The following is a 15,600-nucleotide window of genomic DNA, read 5'->3' as shown; positions in this document are numbered from 1 at the left end:
ATAAAACAAAGAAAAAATAGATAAATGAGCCACCAATAACAACCAAAAGTATATGCTCTCCTATTTTTGAGGTAGTAGTGCCATAGTAGAAAGAACCTTTTATTTTTAACCTGAAACCAAGAAAGTTGGGTTTGTGTTTCAGTTCTGATATTTACTAGTTATGTGACCTTGATCAAGTAATTTCACCTCTGATTCTTAATTTCCTTATCTATAAAATGGAGTTGGTAATCCTGGCATCCCTTAATTCTAAAAGCTATATGGGCAGGTAGATAGCACAGTGGGTAGAGGACTAGACCTGAAGTCAAGAGGATCTGAGTTCAAATCTGGCCTCAGGCTCTTTTTAGATATATGGCCTTGAGCAAACCATTTAACCCTGTTTGCCTCAGTTTCCTTATCTGTAAAATGAGCTGGAGAAGAAAATAGTAAGCCAATATAGCATCTTTGCCAAGAAAACTCCAAATGGGGTCACAAAGAGTTGGACGTAACTAAATGACTTATAGGCCAGGAGTCCTTAACCACTTTCGAGTCAGGGACCACCTTTGAACTCTGGTGAACTTTATGAACTCCTTCTCAGAATCATGTTTTTAAGGAGAAAAGAAATATATAGAATTACAAAGGAAACCAATCATATAAAATAGTTATCAAAATACAAAAATTCAAAAATATCAAAATACAAAAAAAAAAAAAAAAGGAAATGAACCTCACGAAGTCCAAGGAGAGATTCCAGAAGGTTCATGAACATAGTTAAGAAAAAAAAAAGCACATCTTTATTTTCACTCATTTGACATTTCCTTTAGTTATTTAAGAATGTTACTCTGAGAAGGGGTTCATATGCTTCTCCAGATTGCAAAAGGGGTTCAGGACACAAAATAGTGAAGAAGTTCCAATCTAGGGTTGGAAATAAACCATCATTTTCATACAAGTAGAGAGTTAGCCTTTCAGCCAGGAGGATTTGGATTTGAGTCTCACTTCTGACACATAATAGCTACATGATCCAAAGTAACTCATTTAGCTTATTAGGGCTCCAGACAATTCTTTAAGACTCTTAAGTTGCAAAGAAGGTGCAAAGCTAAATTGATAGAGGGATGGAAAGCCAGACCTGTGGTCAGGAAGGCTTGAAATCAAATCTGATCTCAGATACTTGCTAACTATATGACCTTGGGCAGGTCACTTAACCCGTTTGCCTCAGTTTCCTCAGCTATAAAATGAGTTAGAGAAGGAAGCTACAAACTACTCTAGTATCTTTGAAAAAAAAAAACAGAAACAAAAACAAAAACAAAACCCAACTGGGGTCACAAAGAGTTGGGCAGGACTAAAAAAATGACTGAATACTTCCTCATGTGGGAGTACCCATTGTCTATGAAATCTGAAGTCTAGTCCTTATTCCTTTTTCATAAATTTATCAAATAGATCATGCTTAATTTTCATCCTAAGATTCATATCCTCTTCCCAACTCCAGATAACCCAAAGAGAAAATACACTCACACTACAATTTAGGACATATTTATTGCATATAAAATGAAAGAATAACAAAACAGAATTGAGACTTCTAAGCAATGGATCCATTCCTCCTTCCAAGGATGTCTGAATTCTCAACTCAATTCATAGCTCCATTTTTTCCAAGAAAAGAAATGCTTTTAGGAGCCATTAATAGAAAAAGATCATTGTTTATTCCTTTGTCTTCTCCCTTAATAGCTCAGTCATAAGGGTCAGTGAGGAACCACAGTGGACGGTGCCAGACTTGGAGTCAGGTTCAAATCTGACCTTGGACCCTTCCTAGTTATGTGACCCTGGTTAAGTCATATAACCTCAGTTGCCTTCTGTTCTTTTGCCTTAGAAATGATACTCAGTATTGAGTCTAAAGCAGATGATAAGGGTTTAAAATATAATTATATTATAGCTGTATATATTTTATATATATATACACATATGTGTATACTGTATATGTATATTATATATAAATTATATATTACATGTGAATTATATAAATATATACACAAATTATTTCTATATATGTATATATGTATATATTATATATTATATGTGTATGTATTATTATTGTATATGATATATATGTGTTACATATTTGTATGTGTATATTTATATATTATATGCATATACTATATATGCATATATTATTGTATATATTATATGTGTGTATATGTATATATTGTATTTATGTATATTATCAATGTGTATATTGCATATATTTTATAAGTATATATTATGCAATATATAATATGTAATATATACCTATATAATATAATCTTATACATAGTATAGTATAATATCTATCTATGTATATATTATATGTTTTTATTATATGTGTGTATATATTTNAGAGACAGTATATATACACATATGTGTATACTGTATATGTATATTATATATAAATTATATATTACATGTGAATTATATAAATATATACACAAATTATTTCTATATATGTATATATGTATATATTATATATTATATGTGTATGTATTATTATTGTATATGATATATATGTGTTACATATTTGTATGTGTATATTTATATATTATATGCATATACTATATATGCATATATTATTGTATATATTATATGTGTGTATATGTATATATTGTATTTATGTATATTATCAATGTGTATATTGCATATATTTTATAAGTATATATTATGCAATATATAATATGTAATGTATACCTATATAATATAATCTTATACATAGTATAGTATAATATCTATCTATGTATATATTATATGTTTTTATTATATGTGTGTATATATTTATGTATATCAGTCCCAGAGTGGTAAAAAAACCAGTCTTACCATACTCTTAATAATTCATTAAATAGTTTATCAGATGATTCACGACCTGGAACAATCTTGTTCTTTTCCCAAAGATGGGCACTTGCAATCCCCTAGTCTCCAAGCTAGATAGGCTGCTACCTCATCTCTTATCTTTTCTGCTCAGCATTTTTTATCAGAGTCTTGGATAATTACCACAAATATGGTATGCTTATTAAATTTATGGATGACAAGTACCTGGAAGAGATAATCTAACATATTATATGACAAAATGAAGATTCCAGAAATCTCCAACAGGCTAAAAATAATTGGCCAAATTCAAGAAGATAAAATTCATTATCACTAAATGTATGGTCCTTCCTCCTTAATCAGTCATCTGTCTGCTATGTGCCAGGCACTGTGCTAGGAGCTATGGATATAAAAAATCCCCAAAATCAATTCCTGCTCTCAAGCTGCTCACAGTCTTTTTTGGGGGAGAGGTGGGGGGAAAGAGGAAAGAAAATATGCAGATGCTGAATACTTATCTGGAGTAGACAATACTTTACATTTATCTAGCATGGATATGACTATAATAAAAATAAATATTATGAAGGCAAGAAGCCGCTACAATGAATAGAAAAGGTCATACAACTAGTAAATGCCTGAGGTAGGCTTTGAACAAGCCAACTACTCTTTTCAGGAAGTTAGGTGATACAGTGGATAGTATTTTAGGCTTGGAGTCAGGAAGACCAGAGTTCAAATTTGACCTCAAATTCTTACTAGCTTACTAGCTCTTACTAACACTTAACCGCTATCTCAGTTTCCTCAAATGTAAAATGAGAGTAATAATAGTGCCTACTTCCCACTATTGTAAAAACCAAATGAGAAAATATTTATAAAAACCTTAGCTCAATGCCTGGCACATAGTGTTGTTCATCCTTTGATTTTCTTTCATTAAATTTCCTTTAATTTTTCTGCCCAATTACATGTAAAACAGTTTCCAGCATTTTAAAAAGAATTTGGAGTATTAGGGGCAGTTAGGTAGCTCAGTGAATTAGGAGCCATAACTAAAGATGGGAGTTCCAATCTGGCCTCAGACACTTCCTAGCTATGTGACCCTGGGTAAGTCACTTAACCTCCATTGCCTAGCCTTTTCTCCTCTTCTGCTTGGAACCAATACACAATATTGATTCTAGGACTGAATGTAAAGATCAAAAAAAGAAAAGAATTTTTAATCTTGAATTCTCTCCCTCCCTCCCTTAATGAGATGGTAAGCAATCTGATATAGATTTTACATGTATAATCATGTAAAACATTTTTATACATTAATCCATTTGTGGGAGGAAACAAGTAAAAAAAAGAAAGTGAAAAAGGTTCACTTTGGTCTGGATTCAGATTCTATCAGTTCTTTCTCTGGAAACAGTTGGCATCTTTTTTTTTATCATGAGTCATTTGGGATTTTTTTGCATCATTATATTGCTAAGAATAACTAAGATATTCACAGTTTTTCATCATAGAGTATTGCTGTCACTATGTACAATGTTCTTTTGGTTTTGCTTACTTCACTCTGCTTCAGTTCATGTATATCTATGTTTTTCTGAGTTCCTCCTGCTCATCATTTTTTATAGCATAAGAGTTTTCCATTATAATCATATACTTTAACTTACTCACCCATTCTCCAATTGAAGAGTATCCCCTAACTTTTGGTGGATTCTTTCAATTTCTATTTTACCCTCTGATTCTAAATTTCAGGGACGTTTTCCTTAATAATTTCTCAAAAGATGATGTCTAAGATTATTTCTCCTGGGTTTATTTTGCACAACAGTTGTTTTTTCAAATGAGATAGTTCACATTTTCTTCTATTTTTTCATTCTGTTGACTTTGTTTGATTGTTTCTTGATGTCTTAGTGTAATTAGCTTCAACTTGCCCAATTCTAATTTTTAAAACATTATTTTCTTCACTAATTTTGTGCCTTCTTTTTCAATTGGCCAATTCTACTTTTAAAGAGTTCTTTTCCTCAGTGAATTTTGTGTCTCTTTATCCATATGGCCAATTTTGACTTAAAGAGTTTTTTCTTCACTGAACTTTTCTTACAAAGGTACCATTTATCACTTCACAAAATATTTTCTACATGAATAATTGTTTTTAAATTGCATTATTTTTAAAATTGATATGCCCTACATTCGATTTTGATTAGAAAAACCCTCTTGAAAAAATACTTTGGTATGTATCTTGAGCTGACTTTTAAAAATCCTCAAAAATAATTTTAGGGGCTTGTAAACATTTTTTTCTATTAAAGCACAGTAGAAAAAGCAGTGCATATCAGCTGCATATAGAATCAGGACATGATTTATTATGATCCTTGAATTTCTTTTTTAAAACTTTGTTTATTATTTGTTCATTTTTCAGTCTTTTCCTTTTCTTTTAATTTAAAAAACTCTTAAATTTGGGCACTGTTCCTGTGGTAAAGGAAAGACTGCCTTAAATTTCAGTTTCTTTGTATAAGCTACCTTCAGAGCTAAGTCTATGGATTTCTAAGTTTTTAGTTCTTCCAAGGTGGTATGGTCTAAGAAGAGGTATGTTTAATACTCTCCCAGACTGTGCTCTAGTTTGTGAGCAACCAAAAACATTCTTTTCCACCTTGGAACTGTTACCAGGGTCTCCTGCTCCCTTGTGGCTGCAAATGCTGGTGTGCTAGTGCTCCTCCTCACCCTGAAGCTGTGACCCAGGACTGCATATGGACAATGTGACAAGAGTGCTGCAGCCAGAACCAGCCCTGTCATCTCCTTCTGAGCAGTTGTCTGACCACCTTTATTTACCATGTAACTGAGAGCCTTTGCTACTGATTCAGCTGCCCCCAATGCCTATTTCCACTGGGTGGCCTGCCTTGGCATGCCGATTTATGCTCCACTTCCACCCCGGTTCAATAGATCTTTCATGCTACCCCTCTAAGCTATTTTTTTTTGAAAATTTGATTTAATTAATTAATTTAGAATATTTTTCCATGATTACAAGATTCATGTTCTTCCCCTCTCCTCCTCCCACCCTCCCTCCCGTAGCTGACACACAGTTCCACTGGGTTTTACATGTGTCATTAATCAAGACCTATTTCCATATTATTGATATTTGCACTGGGGTGATCATTTCCTCTAAGCTATTTTGGACTGAAAAATTATTTCACTCTGTCTTTTTGTGTCTTATGCTACACCAGAATTGATTTTATAAAATTATATCATTATATCAGAGTTGTTTGGAGGGTGATTTGGTAGAGATCACATGGGTCTGTGCGCCTTCTCTGCCATCTTGGCTCTGCCCCTCATCCTTCAGTTTTGAAGACCGATCAGTGATATCATGGGGTGATGTCTTGACTTGCAAGTAAATTGGATTTATGCGAGGCAGAGTTGTAAGAAGTCATTGGCCTCACTCTCTCTTTAAGAGTCATCCAAGTCCAATAGCAAGACAAATGTCAGAACAGCTGGTGATGACTTGGGCTGAAGTAGATGACCTTCATATCTTTGATATTCAACCAAATTTTAAGTGCTTCACAACCCTTGTTTCATTCGCCTTCATAATAACTGTAACAAATTGTTCTCAACCACTCATTCCACTGGGGGAAGTCTTTTTTTTCCCCCAATACCTAAATATATTATTTTTTAGAAAAATTTGGGGAAGTCTTCATATACTTTGTGTAGACATTCCCCCAACTCACTGATGGGTTTGAAGCCTGTCAGTTACCCTTACCCTGATTTAGTCTGCTTGCTGAAATAGTTTTATCAGGGTGTGGACACTACAGCCTCTCGGAACCAGAGGTGAGAATTGGGTAAAAGGTAGACACCAAAGGTAGTTGATTCTTGAAAAAGTCTCAGCAAGCCCTCACACCAGAAGTACTAGCTCTCCCTGAACACCTCATACAGCCCACATGTCAATTAGGGACAAAAGTAAGGAAAAGTCACACAGACAAAAAAAAAGAGTAAAGGAAAATTTGAGTGCGTGATAAAACAAGTGTTATTTTCCTGAAGAGGGAGTGAATTCTAGAGTCAGAGAAGCTAAATGTGTTTCCAGAAGGTTTTGAATGTTTCATTAGGTTGCTTCAAGCATTTGACAGACATCTTGAGGACTCTTTTAAGGGAATGGTTTATTATACAAGCCATAAAGCTTTTGGAGAGTTCTCAAAGGCAATCTGATTTATTATAGAGGATCATAGATTTGTAATTGAAAAGGATCCTGGAGATCATGTACAGCATTCTCCACATAGCACCTAGGGTCTCCCTCACTTATGAGCTCTCAGAAAATTATCTCTGGTCCTAGACACTTTGAGGGTTAGAATCCTCTCAAAAGCATAAATGGTGAGCCATGTGTTTAGTGTTACTGGTTATCAAGGGAACACAACTGAAAGCAAAAGCAATGAATGAAATAGTGTAGTAATAAAAACAACAGAACATCTTTCCACATACCTGTAGCTCACTCTGCCAAAAATAAATACCCTCCCAGTAGGTAGAATGGACTTAGAGAGAGAATAAATGTGAGAAACACTTGGAGCACCTGCAAAGAAGGGCACGTATGTAATACAAGGAGTAAAGTATTTACTAACCCAGAAAAATTTCCCTTCATTCCTGACTTCTTTGGATCTCTTTTCCTTCTCCTCACCAGCCACCTTATCTTCACATGACACCCACTCTTTCCCCTAAACACCACTAACCCTGTTAGCGCTGCTTTTTCATCTCTACTATCAGAACATAAAGTCCTTCAGACTAGAGATTATGTAGCCTGTATTCCTATCCCTAGCACTTGAATTAGTTTTTCCGGAATATAATAAGTGCTTGCTAAAGAGTCTCCCTATCTTAATCTTCAGCTCTCCAAGTAGCTTCAGGGCCACTTAAGTCTCCATCCACTATCCATTGGAAAGGCAGTGGTCAGTAAGCCTCTCTCCAACATGGTAAACCCATAGCTTTTTCAACCAATGGCTCTAACCATTCCCCTTAACCATTCTGCCCCAGAAGGATGTCAAATTGATAATATTTTTGTTCTTTGAACTCTTTTTCTCCTATATTGTCTCCTCCAAATCCTTCAATTCTACTCTCAAGTACTAGAAATGTATTGTGGGTCTTTTTTTTTTTATCAGTCCCACCCCATCTCACCAACTCTAGTAAATATTCCTAGGGCTCTATTTCCCCAAACCAAAAAGATTTACTATTAAGTTAAGAGTTAAATCCAGATTCTATAATTCCAAATCTAGTACTTTTCCTACTGTGTTATATTTTCTCACCCCATGAACATGAGTTTTGTATTAATCATGTTTAGAGAAGATAATCCATTAGTGCCTGGGGGAGGGATGTGGGTATCCAACAGACCGTCCAAGCCAATGATATTATTTTCTTTTGCTTTTTACCTCTGAATTAACTGTAAAGTAAATTAAGCTTTGAAGTCCTAGCTTAAGATAGAATATATTTTAGAATTATAGGAGGTGACTGTCTAGGTGCCCTGCCAAAGATCTCCATAAAGGCACTCTCATAAAGACAATATAACAAAACCAAGCCAGGGTGTTATTAAAACCCCAGGATTATTTTATTGCTGTTGCCTGCATTCCACGACTATGTAATTAAGATCCCTATGAAATTTATATTACCCAGCATAAGGAGGCTTTTGATCATTTTGTTTTGTTACTCCTAAGTGAAAACAGGAATGAATATAACAGAATGACTGGCAAACTATTCATTAGAGCAATAGAAATAGATCTTAGTAGTTCTGAGTTAACCCACTCAGCCAGTAGTTATTAGCTACCTTTTATTTGCAGGACACAGAGTTGTACCCAGGTTGCAGGGGCATCATTTACTAGACCAAGTTAATCTTAACTCAGAGTCTGAACTTTCCTTCAAACTGTACCAACCCACTTCCATTAAAGGATATTTGTTCTAACAGCCATGAAGTCAGCTGAAGCAGGCACTGTGGAGCACATAGAGCTTGGTCAGACATCAAAGATGCCAAGGTCCTCCATTGCATCCTGGGCCATCACCAGCTGTCCTGACTTTTGTCTTGCCACTGGTCTTGGATGACTCTGGAAGAGAGAGGCTTATGACTTTGTGCAACTCTGCCTCCCTTAAATCCAGTCCATAGGCAAGCTAGACCAATAGGGCAAGATGATATGGTGTGAGAAGGGAGAGGAGTAGGTTGAAAAGAATAGAGTAGTAGTAGAGAAGCCAAATCCCTTTGAAAACAACTCTTCTCTTCTGGTGTCCCCAAACTCTAGTCCCTGTTCAAATACTTCTTCTTTGCCCATCCCCACCAGATCCTCAAGTTGGGTTTCAAGCTTTAGCTTTGATCATCCCTCCCATTTCTTCACTCTTCCCTCCCTCTCCATTTACTACTTTGCTGTTTGCTCAGATTACTAATTGCCTGGCGTCAGTGATGGTGAGTCACTGTATCTAAATTTCCCTTGCTCCAAAAGCTAAACAGGATGCTGTCAGCTTCCAAACACAGGCACACACCCACCAGTGTATGTCGGTATTCCCTCCACCCACACCTCCTGCCACCCCCAGGCTGTTGAAGGGGCCATTGTTTCCATTTGGAGTACATCTGGAAGCCTTTAGCCAAAAAGGAAACACTTAGGTGGATTTGGTAGAGTTAGGAATGGAAAGAATGCAGAGGTATGCCCTTTGAATGGAGAATTCCTTTTTAAAAGTTAAACATATACCACCTAAATGGAAGGGAAGAAAACAGAGCAAATAACATTTTGTATTATTTTTACTTTGTTAAAGTATACATACACCTATTTACAACACATATGTGTATGTGTGTACATTCACACACACACACACACACACACACACACACACACACACACAACCTGTGATTTCCTTACTAGTAGGAATAACCAGGGGAGGAAACTCACTCTACCAGGGGAGACCAACACTTTCCTTGTCAATCCTGAGCATCCCTCTGCCATGCCAGCCCCTTTCTTACATTGGTGACTTCTTTATGGGGGCTTTCCTCTCCTTGTGGTGTTGATAGATCTCCAGGCTTCTCCTTCAGCCTCCTCTTATGTCTTTGTCTTTCTCCATTAGACTAGAAGCTCCTTAAGGACAGGTAGTCTCTCTTTGCCATCATTTGTCTCCCCAACATTTAGCACAGTTCTTGGCACATAGTAAGTCCTTAATAAATGTTTGCTGCCTTCCTATGTGTCTGAGAAGTTAAGGGATGAACTAGAATCACCCATCCTATATGTCTGATGCCAGACTTAACCCCAAGTCTTGCTGATTTTGAAGCCAGCTCTCTAGACACTATACTATGCTGCCTTTCATATCTAGTATATAGCTGCTAGTAATGGGATACTATAGTCCCTGCAAAATTAAAAATGAGTATCAAAGGGAAAGGAATGGAGACTTCCATTGTGGATGCAAACAGGCTGAAAATTTTAATAGATAAGCTACTTCAAAGGACCAGAATAAAGGATATCAATAGAGAAATGTATGAGTGATTAAGAAGATGGCTTAATAATGGGACAAGGATGAGGGACCACAGGTGGGCAGCCCAAGAGTTCATGGAGACCATTAGACTGTTGAATGCACTTTACAGAAGGAGGTAGACAAGGATCACATAGGTTAGGCTGGTATGGATAGGTCTCAATCTACATTGTTGGAGGGGACCATAAAACCAATGTATTTGAGGATTTTTCGTTTAGTCATTTCAGTCTTCCCTGACTCTTCATGTCACTATTTAGGGTTTTCTAGGAGTTTTCTGGAGTGATTTTCCATGTCCTTCTCCAGCGCATCTACAATTGAGGAAACTGAGGCAAACAGAATTAAATGATTTGCCATGGGTTAGACAGTTAGTAAGTGATGTCACATTTGAACTCAGATCCTCCTGACTCCAGATCTGGTGCTCTATCTGCTGTGCCTTCCAGCTGCCCCATTTGAGGAGTGGGATAGAATAAAATAAGAAAAAAGAGAGACAGAAGAGGAAAGGAGGAAGAGAAGAAGGGAGAGAGAGAGAGAGAGAGAGAGAGAGAGAGAGAGAGAGAGAGAGAGAGAGAGAGAGAGAGAGAGAAAGAGAGAGAGAGAGAGAGAGGATAGGATGTGCTAACTCAGCATTCCAGTCATGCTAATGGACCTCTCCCCCTACTCCCTTCAAGCATACCCAGATATTCTTTGCCTACTCTGGGGACCCCTTAGAAACTTGAGCATGCAAAGTTATCCTCTGCCTGCTTCCAATTATATGACTCATCACTGTGTTGAATCCCCCATTTGGTTGCTGAGCCACACTTAACAGAAGATGAGGTGGATTCTAACTATTAGGTGTATTGGAGGTAACCTTCAAGCAGACAAGATGAGGAGGTGGAGGAAGGAAGAAGCCTTCCCTATCATAATAAGCATCTATAAGAGTGATGATGTTTATAGCAGAAATATTAGGATTTGACTTGTAATGAAGAAAGAATCAGAATCAAAGAGGAAGGTTCCCCCAAAAGATCTCACTTGGCTCCTAACTAGCAGATTAACCAGAAAATACCAGTCCAGAGGTGAAATGTAAACAGCTCATTTTAGCATCTTTATAAGCACTGTGTTTCCAGGAGGCTTAAGCATTAACCTTCCAATCAATTGTACTAGTAACAATAAATTACTGGATTCTGTTCAAATCATTCTAGGAATTTATTGCTTAGCATTCATTTTTCTTTGTGGCTATAAGCTTCCTATTCTTCAGCAGCTTCGTGCTTGTACACTGTGAAGATTGCTTAGCTCCTAGTTCACAGAAGTGACTCAATGTTTGCCCACAGATTGATCTGCCTAGTTTCCATGTACCCAATAACTAGCTTGGTCAGCTACACTTAGACAATGAATGTAAGATTAGAAAACTATCCAATTAGTAAACTTCATCTAATTCAGGTATGCAAACTATCGATTCAGCAAACTTTCCTAATCATGGGACTCTTATGGTTGATGTAGGGTGGGGGAGAAAGTCCACAGTCCTGACCATTCACTGATTGACTTCCCTAAGATCCCACCGATGGGCAGCTAGGGGGCACAATGAATAGAGGACCAGGCTTAAAGTCAGGAAGACTCATCTTCCTGAATTCAAATCTGGCTTCAGACATTTACTAGCTGTGTGACCCTGGGTAAATCACTAAACTCTGTTTGCCTCAATTTCCTCATCTGTAGAATGATCTGGAGAAGGAAATGGCAAACCCTTATTTCTACCAAGAAAACCCCAAATGAAGTCACAAAGAGTAAGACACAACTGAAAAACCACTCCATCGCAACATGTTCCCACTCAATCCTTGTAAATTTTTTCATCAAAAATGATCAGATATTATGAAAGAAATCTGTGTTCTTGATTGGGATATGTGTCTCCTAGTATGCCTGAGCTTGTATACCCACAAAACCATAAGAATAGGAAGCCCTACATGGGTGTCTCTGAGTAATAAAATGCCTGATTCAACACTTACATCCCTTCTTGGTACCTTGTGAAGATCTCTTCACAACTTTGAATATATTTTCCTCCTTGCTAGGAAAAACCCTAGACTCTGAGACCATATCTGTTTCTATAAGTAGTTACTCTAGAAATAACAGCTTGGATAGCTTGGATGAGCGTGACGAACCAAAGAATGGGATGGTTGAGAAACCTACTTCCCCTATAGAGAAGGCAGGCAAACCCAAAAGCAATGAGTCCAGTATACAATCACAGAGATGGGAAGTTTAAGCATGCTGCCCCTGTGAGTTCCAACAGCACTTGCCTCTAGCCTCAATGATAGACTACTGTCCTAAAATTTTAATTTCCCAGTGTTCCAAGCAACTCTCTAAAGACCATAATTTGCAGAACAGTTATCAATTTGCATTAGGATAAGAAGGTTTTTTTTACTGGAAACTCTTTTATATTAATGGAATTGTGAAAGGGAATTCTTTATTCTTTTTGTCTATTTTTAATCAATCTACTTAACCCATAATTAACTCATTCTTAACCCCTATTTAACACTTGGTTAGCCATGAAGTAAGAGAATTCACAAGTCACTTACTTATTTAGTTCCTTACAGAATCATGGGTCCAGACCAAAATATTATAGAAACTCTAAATAATTTAGGGTTTATGATTTTATTCCTTATTTGGTAATTTATTTGGTTGGGTTTTAGAGATAAGGATTGAGCTTCAGAGGAAGAAGTTCTGGGAAATTTCCAATGCCACAAAATCACTGGTCCTCATCTTGTAAGCTTATGATATATATAAAAAAATAGAATCATCTGACTCTTTGTCCCCTTGACTTCTCTCTTTGACTCGTGGTTCCTTGGCAGTCAGTGCTATCTCTGACTAATCCTTCCTCTCCACTCTTAAATCCTAGTAAAACCCACCATGCCCCTGGTGGCCATTCAGCAAATGCTTTCTTGACTGACAACTTTCTCTTTCTTCTTTTCTGACGAGCTTAATTGAGTTGGGGAATCCAGAATGTTTCCCGAAGAAGTTCCAGTTTAAGCATTACACAGTCAGACTTTGAGTTGTAAGACCAGGAATCTTACAAAAGTAATACCCTCACTGTGATGCGTGTGGATTAATTTAGGAATTATTAAACAGGAAGTCATATGATAAGGCTCAAGACTCATATCCTCTGTCCTATAGAAAACCAAGTCCATGGTCTGCCTGCGAGAATCAGAAAAACTTCTTTTTTTTTTTTAAACCCTAACTCTTTGTCTTAATAACAACTCTAAGACAGAAAGGCAAAAACTAGGCAAATGGAGTTAAATGACTTGCCCTGGATCACATGTGACCACAGGTCCTGCCAACACCAGATCTGGTGCTCTATCAACTGTGCTTCCTAGCTGCCCATATAGTTTCCTTTTCAATTGGACTTCAGGTAGGGATTTGTGTAGCTCAGATGAATTCAGTCCTCACTTAAAATAATACAAGCTCTTTTGGCCAGATGGAGTAAGATTGTTTCAAGTGATTTTTTTTCAGTTAAGTATAAATTGTGATTTTGATTCATACTCAATTATGGACACTAAATTCTGCTATTAAAAAACAATCTCCATTGAAAAAATATAATTGTTTATTCCACGGATTTCCTTTCTTTTTACTTGGTTAAGTGGTAGTTCCTTCCAGGTGACTCACTTATTCTTCAAGCTTTCCTTATCCATGTAACATGACCTTTGACATCTGATTAGTTAAGTATTTTCCTATCCTTCTATAAGTTTAAAAAACAAAGAATAGCATTTTATGCATCTGCATTTTATTTTATACACCATATCTACATGAAACAATAAATCCATAGATTTTTAGAACTGAAAGAGACCTAAGAAGCTATTTATATTTAATACAACCCTCTTGTTTTATAGACAGAGAAACTGAGGGCCCGAGAAGTTAAATGATTTGTTCAAAGTCTCACTGGCCATTTAACCTCCATTGTCTAGCCCTTACCACTCTTCTGCCTTGGAACCAATATACAGTATTGATTCTAAGACAGAATATAAGAGTTTAAAAAAATAAAGTCACATTGGCATCAAATATCAGAAGTAGGAGCCAACTAAAGTTGAGATTTGAATCAAGATCTCCTTTCATCAAAGTCTAAACCTTTCCACTGTCCACATATTACTAGCTAAGAAAAATTTAATTTTGATAGTAGAATAAGTCCATTCACCTCTGTAGTTCTTAGCATCCTTATCTGTAAAATAAAATTTTAAAGCCTCTTCTAGCCCTGAATCTATGATCCTGTTTCGAACTTCATCCTCCTTCCTATTATTTACCTTCTTATTAGCCAATGCTAATTTGTTTCTCAGCATTAATGGATACCCAAGGGATATAGAAAGGTTCCATTTGTTCAAGGAAGCTTGCAAAGCACTCTCTTGCATTGGTCCACAATACTTTGGATTTTTTCCCTTTGTATCCCAGTCTATCATAATACAGCTTAGATAGAACAAGCTAAATCAATATGCCAAAAGAGTTAAAGGCCACCCCATTTTTATGAGTCAAGCTTTAAAAGATTGATAATTTAACCTAGCATCAGCTCTGCCATGCAAGGTCAGACTATAGATCATACACTGACTGATAGCAGATCAGAGCCTTACTGACATATATTAGTAAGATGCAAAGCCCCATGACAATGTGATTATAGCCAGGATTATATTTGCAAAGAGGAATACTCAGCCATCATCAAGATCTTTCCTGAGATCCCCTCTAGCTCTACTATATAATAATACAACACAGTACAGCATTGTATAGTACAGTATAGTATTAGCATAGTATAAGATAGTGTATAGTATAGTATAGTGTGGTAGGGTAGAGTATAGTAGGGTAGGGTAGGGTATGGAATGATATGATATGATATGGTAGGTTGGATAGGGTAGGGTAGGCTTGGGTTGGGTAGAATATGGTATATATAGTATAGCAGAGCACAGTAGGGTAGGGTAGGGGATATAGAGTAGAGTAGAATAGGATAATAGCGTGGTATGGTATGATAGGGTAGAATAGAGTATATATGTATAGAATAGCATATATATCCATTTATACACACAGTACATACTAGAGACAGAGGAGAGAGAGAAGAGAGAGGAAGAGAGAGGGAGAGGGAGATGAGAGGGGGAGAGAAAAGGGGGAAAGATAATGAGAGGAGAGAGGGAGGAGATAGAGAGAGAGACAGAGACAGAGACAGAAACAGAGGGAGTGAGAAAGAAGAGATGGAGAGAGAGGGGAGAGAGAGAGAGAAAGAAAGAGAGAGAGGACAGAGGGGGGAGAGAGAAGGGGAAAAGAGAATGAGAGGAGAGAGGGGGAGACAGAGAGACAGAGACAGAGATACAGAGAGAGGGAGAGAGGGAGTGAGAGAGAGAGGAGATGGAGAAAGGGAGAGAGAGGAAGGAG

Source organism: Gracilinanus agilis, chromosome 1 (genome assembly GCF_016433145.1).
Source record: "Gracilinanus agilis isolate LMUSP501 chromosome 1, AgileGrace, whole genome shotgun sequence".
In the NCBI taxonomy this organism is placed as follows: Eukaryota; Metazoa; Chordata; class Mammalia; order Didelphimorphia; family Didelphidae; genus Gracilinanus; species Gracilinanus agilis.
This window is presented reverse-complemented; position numbering follows the sequence as displayed.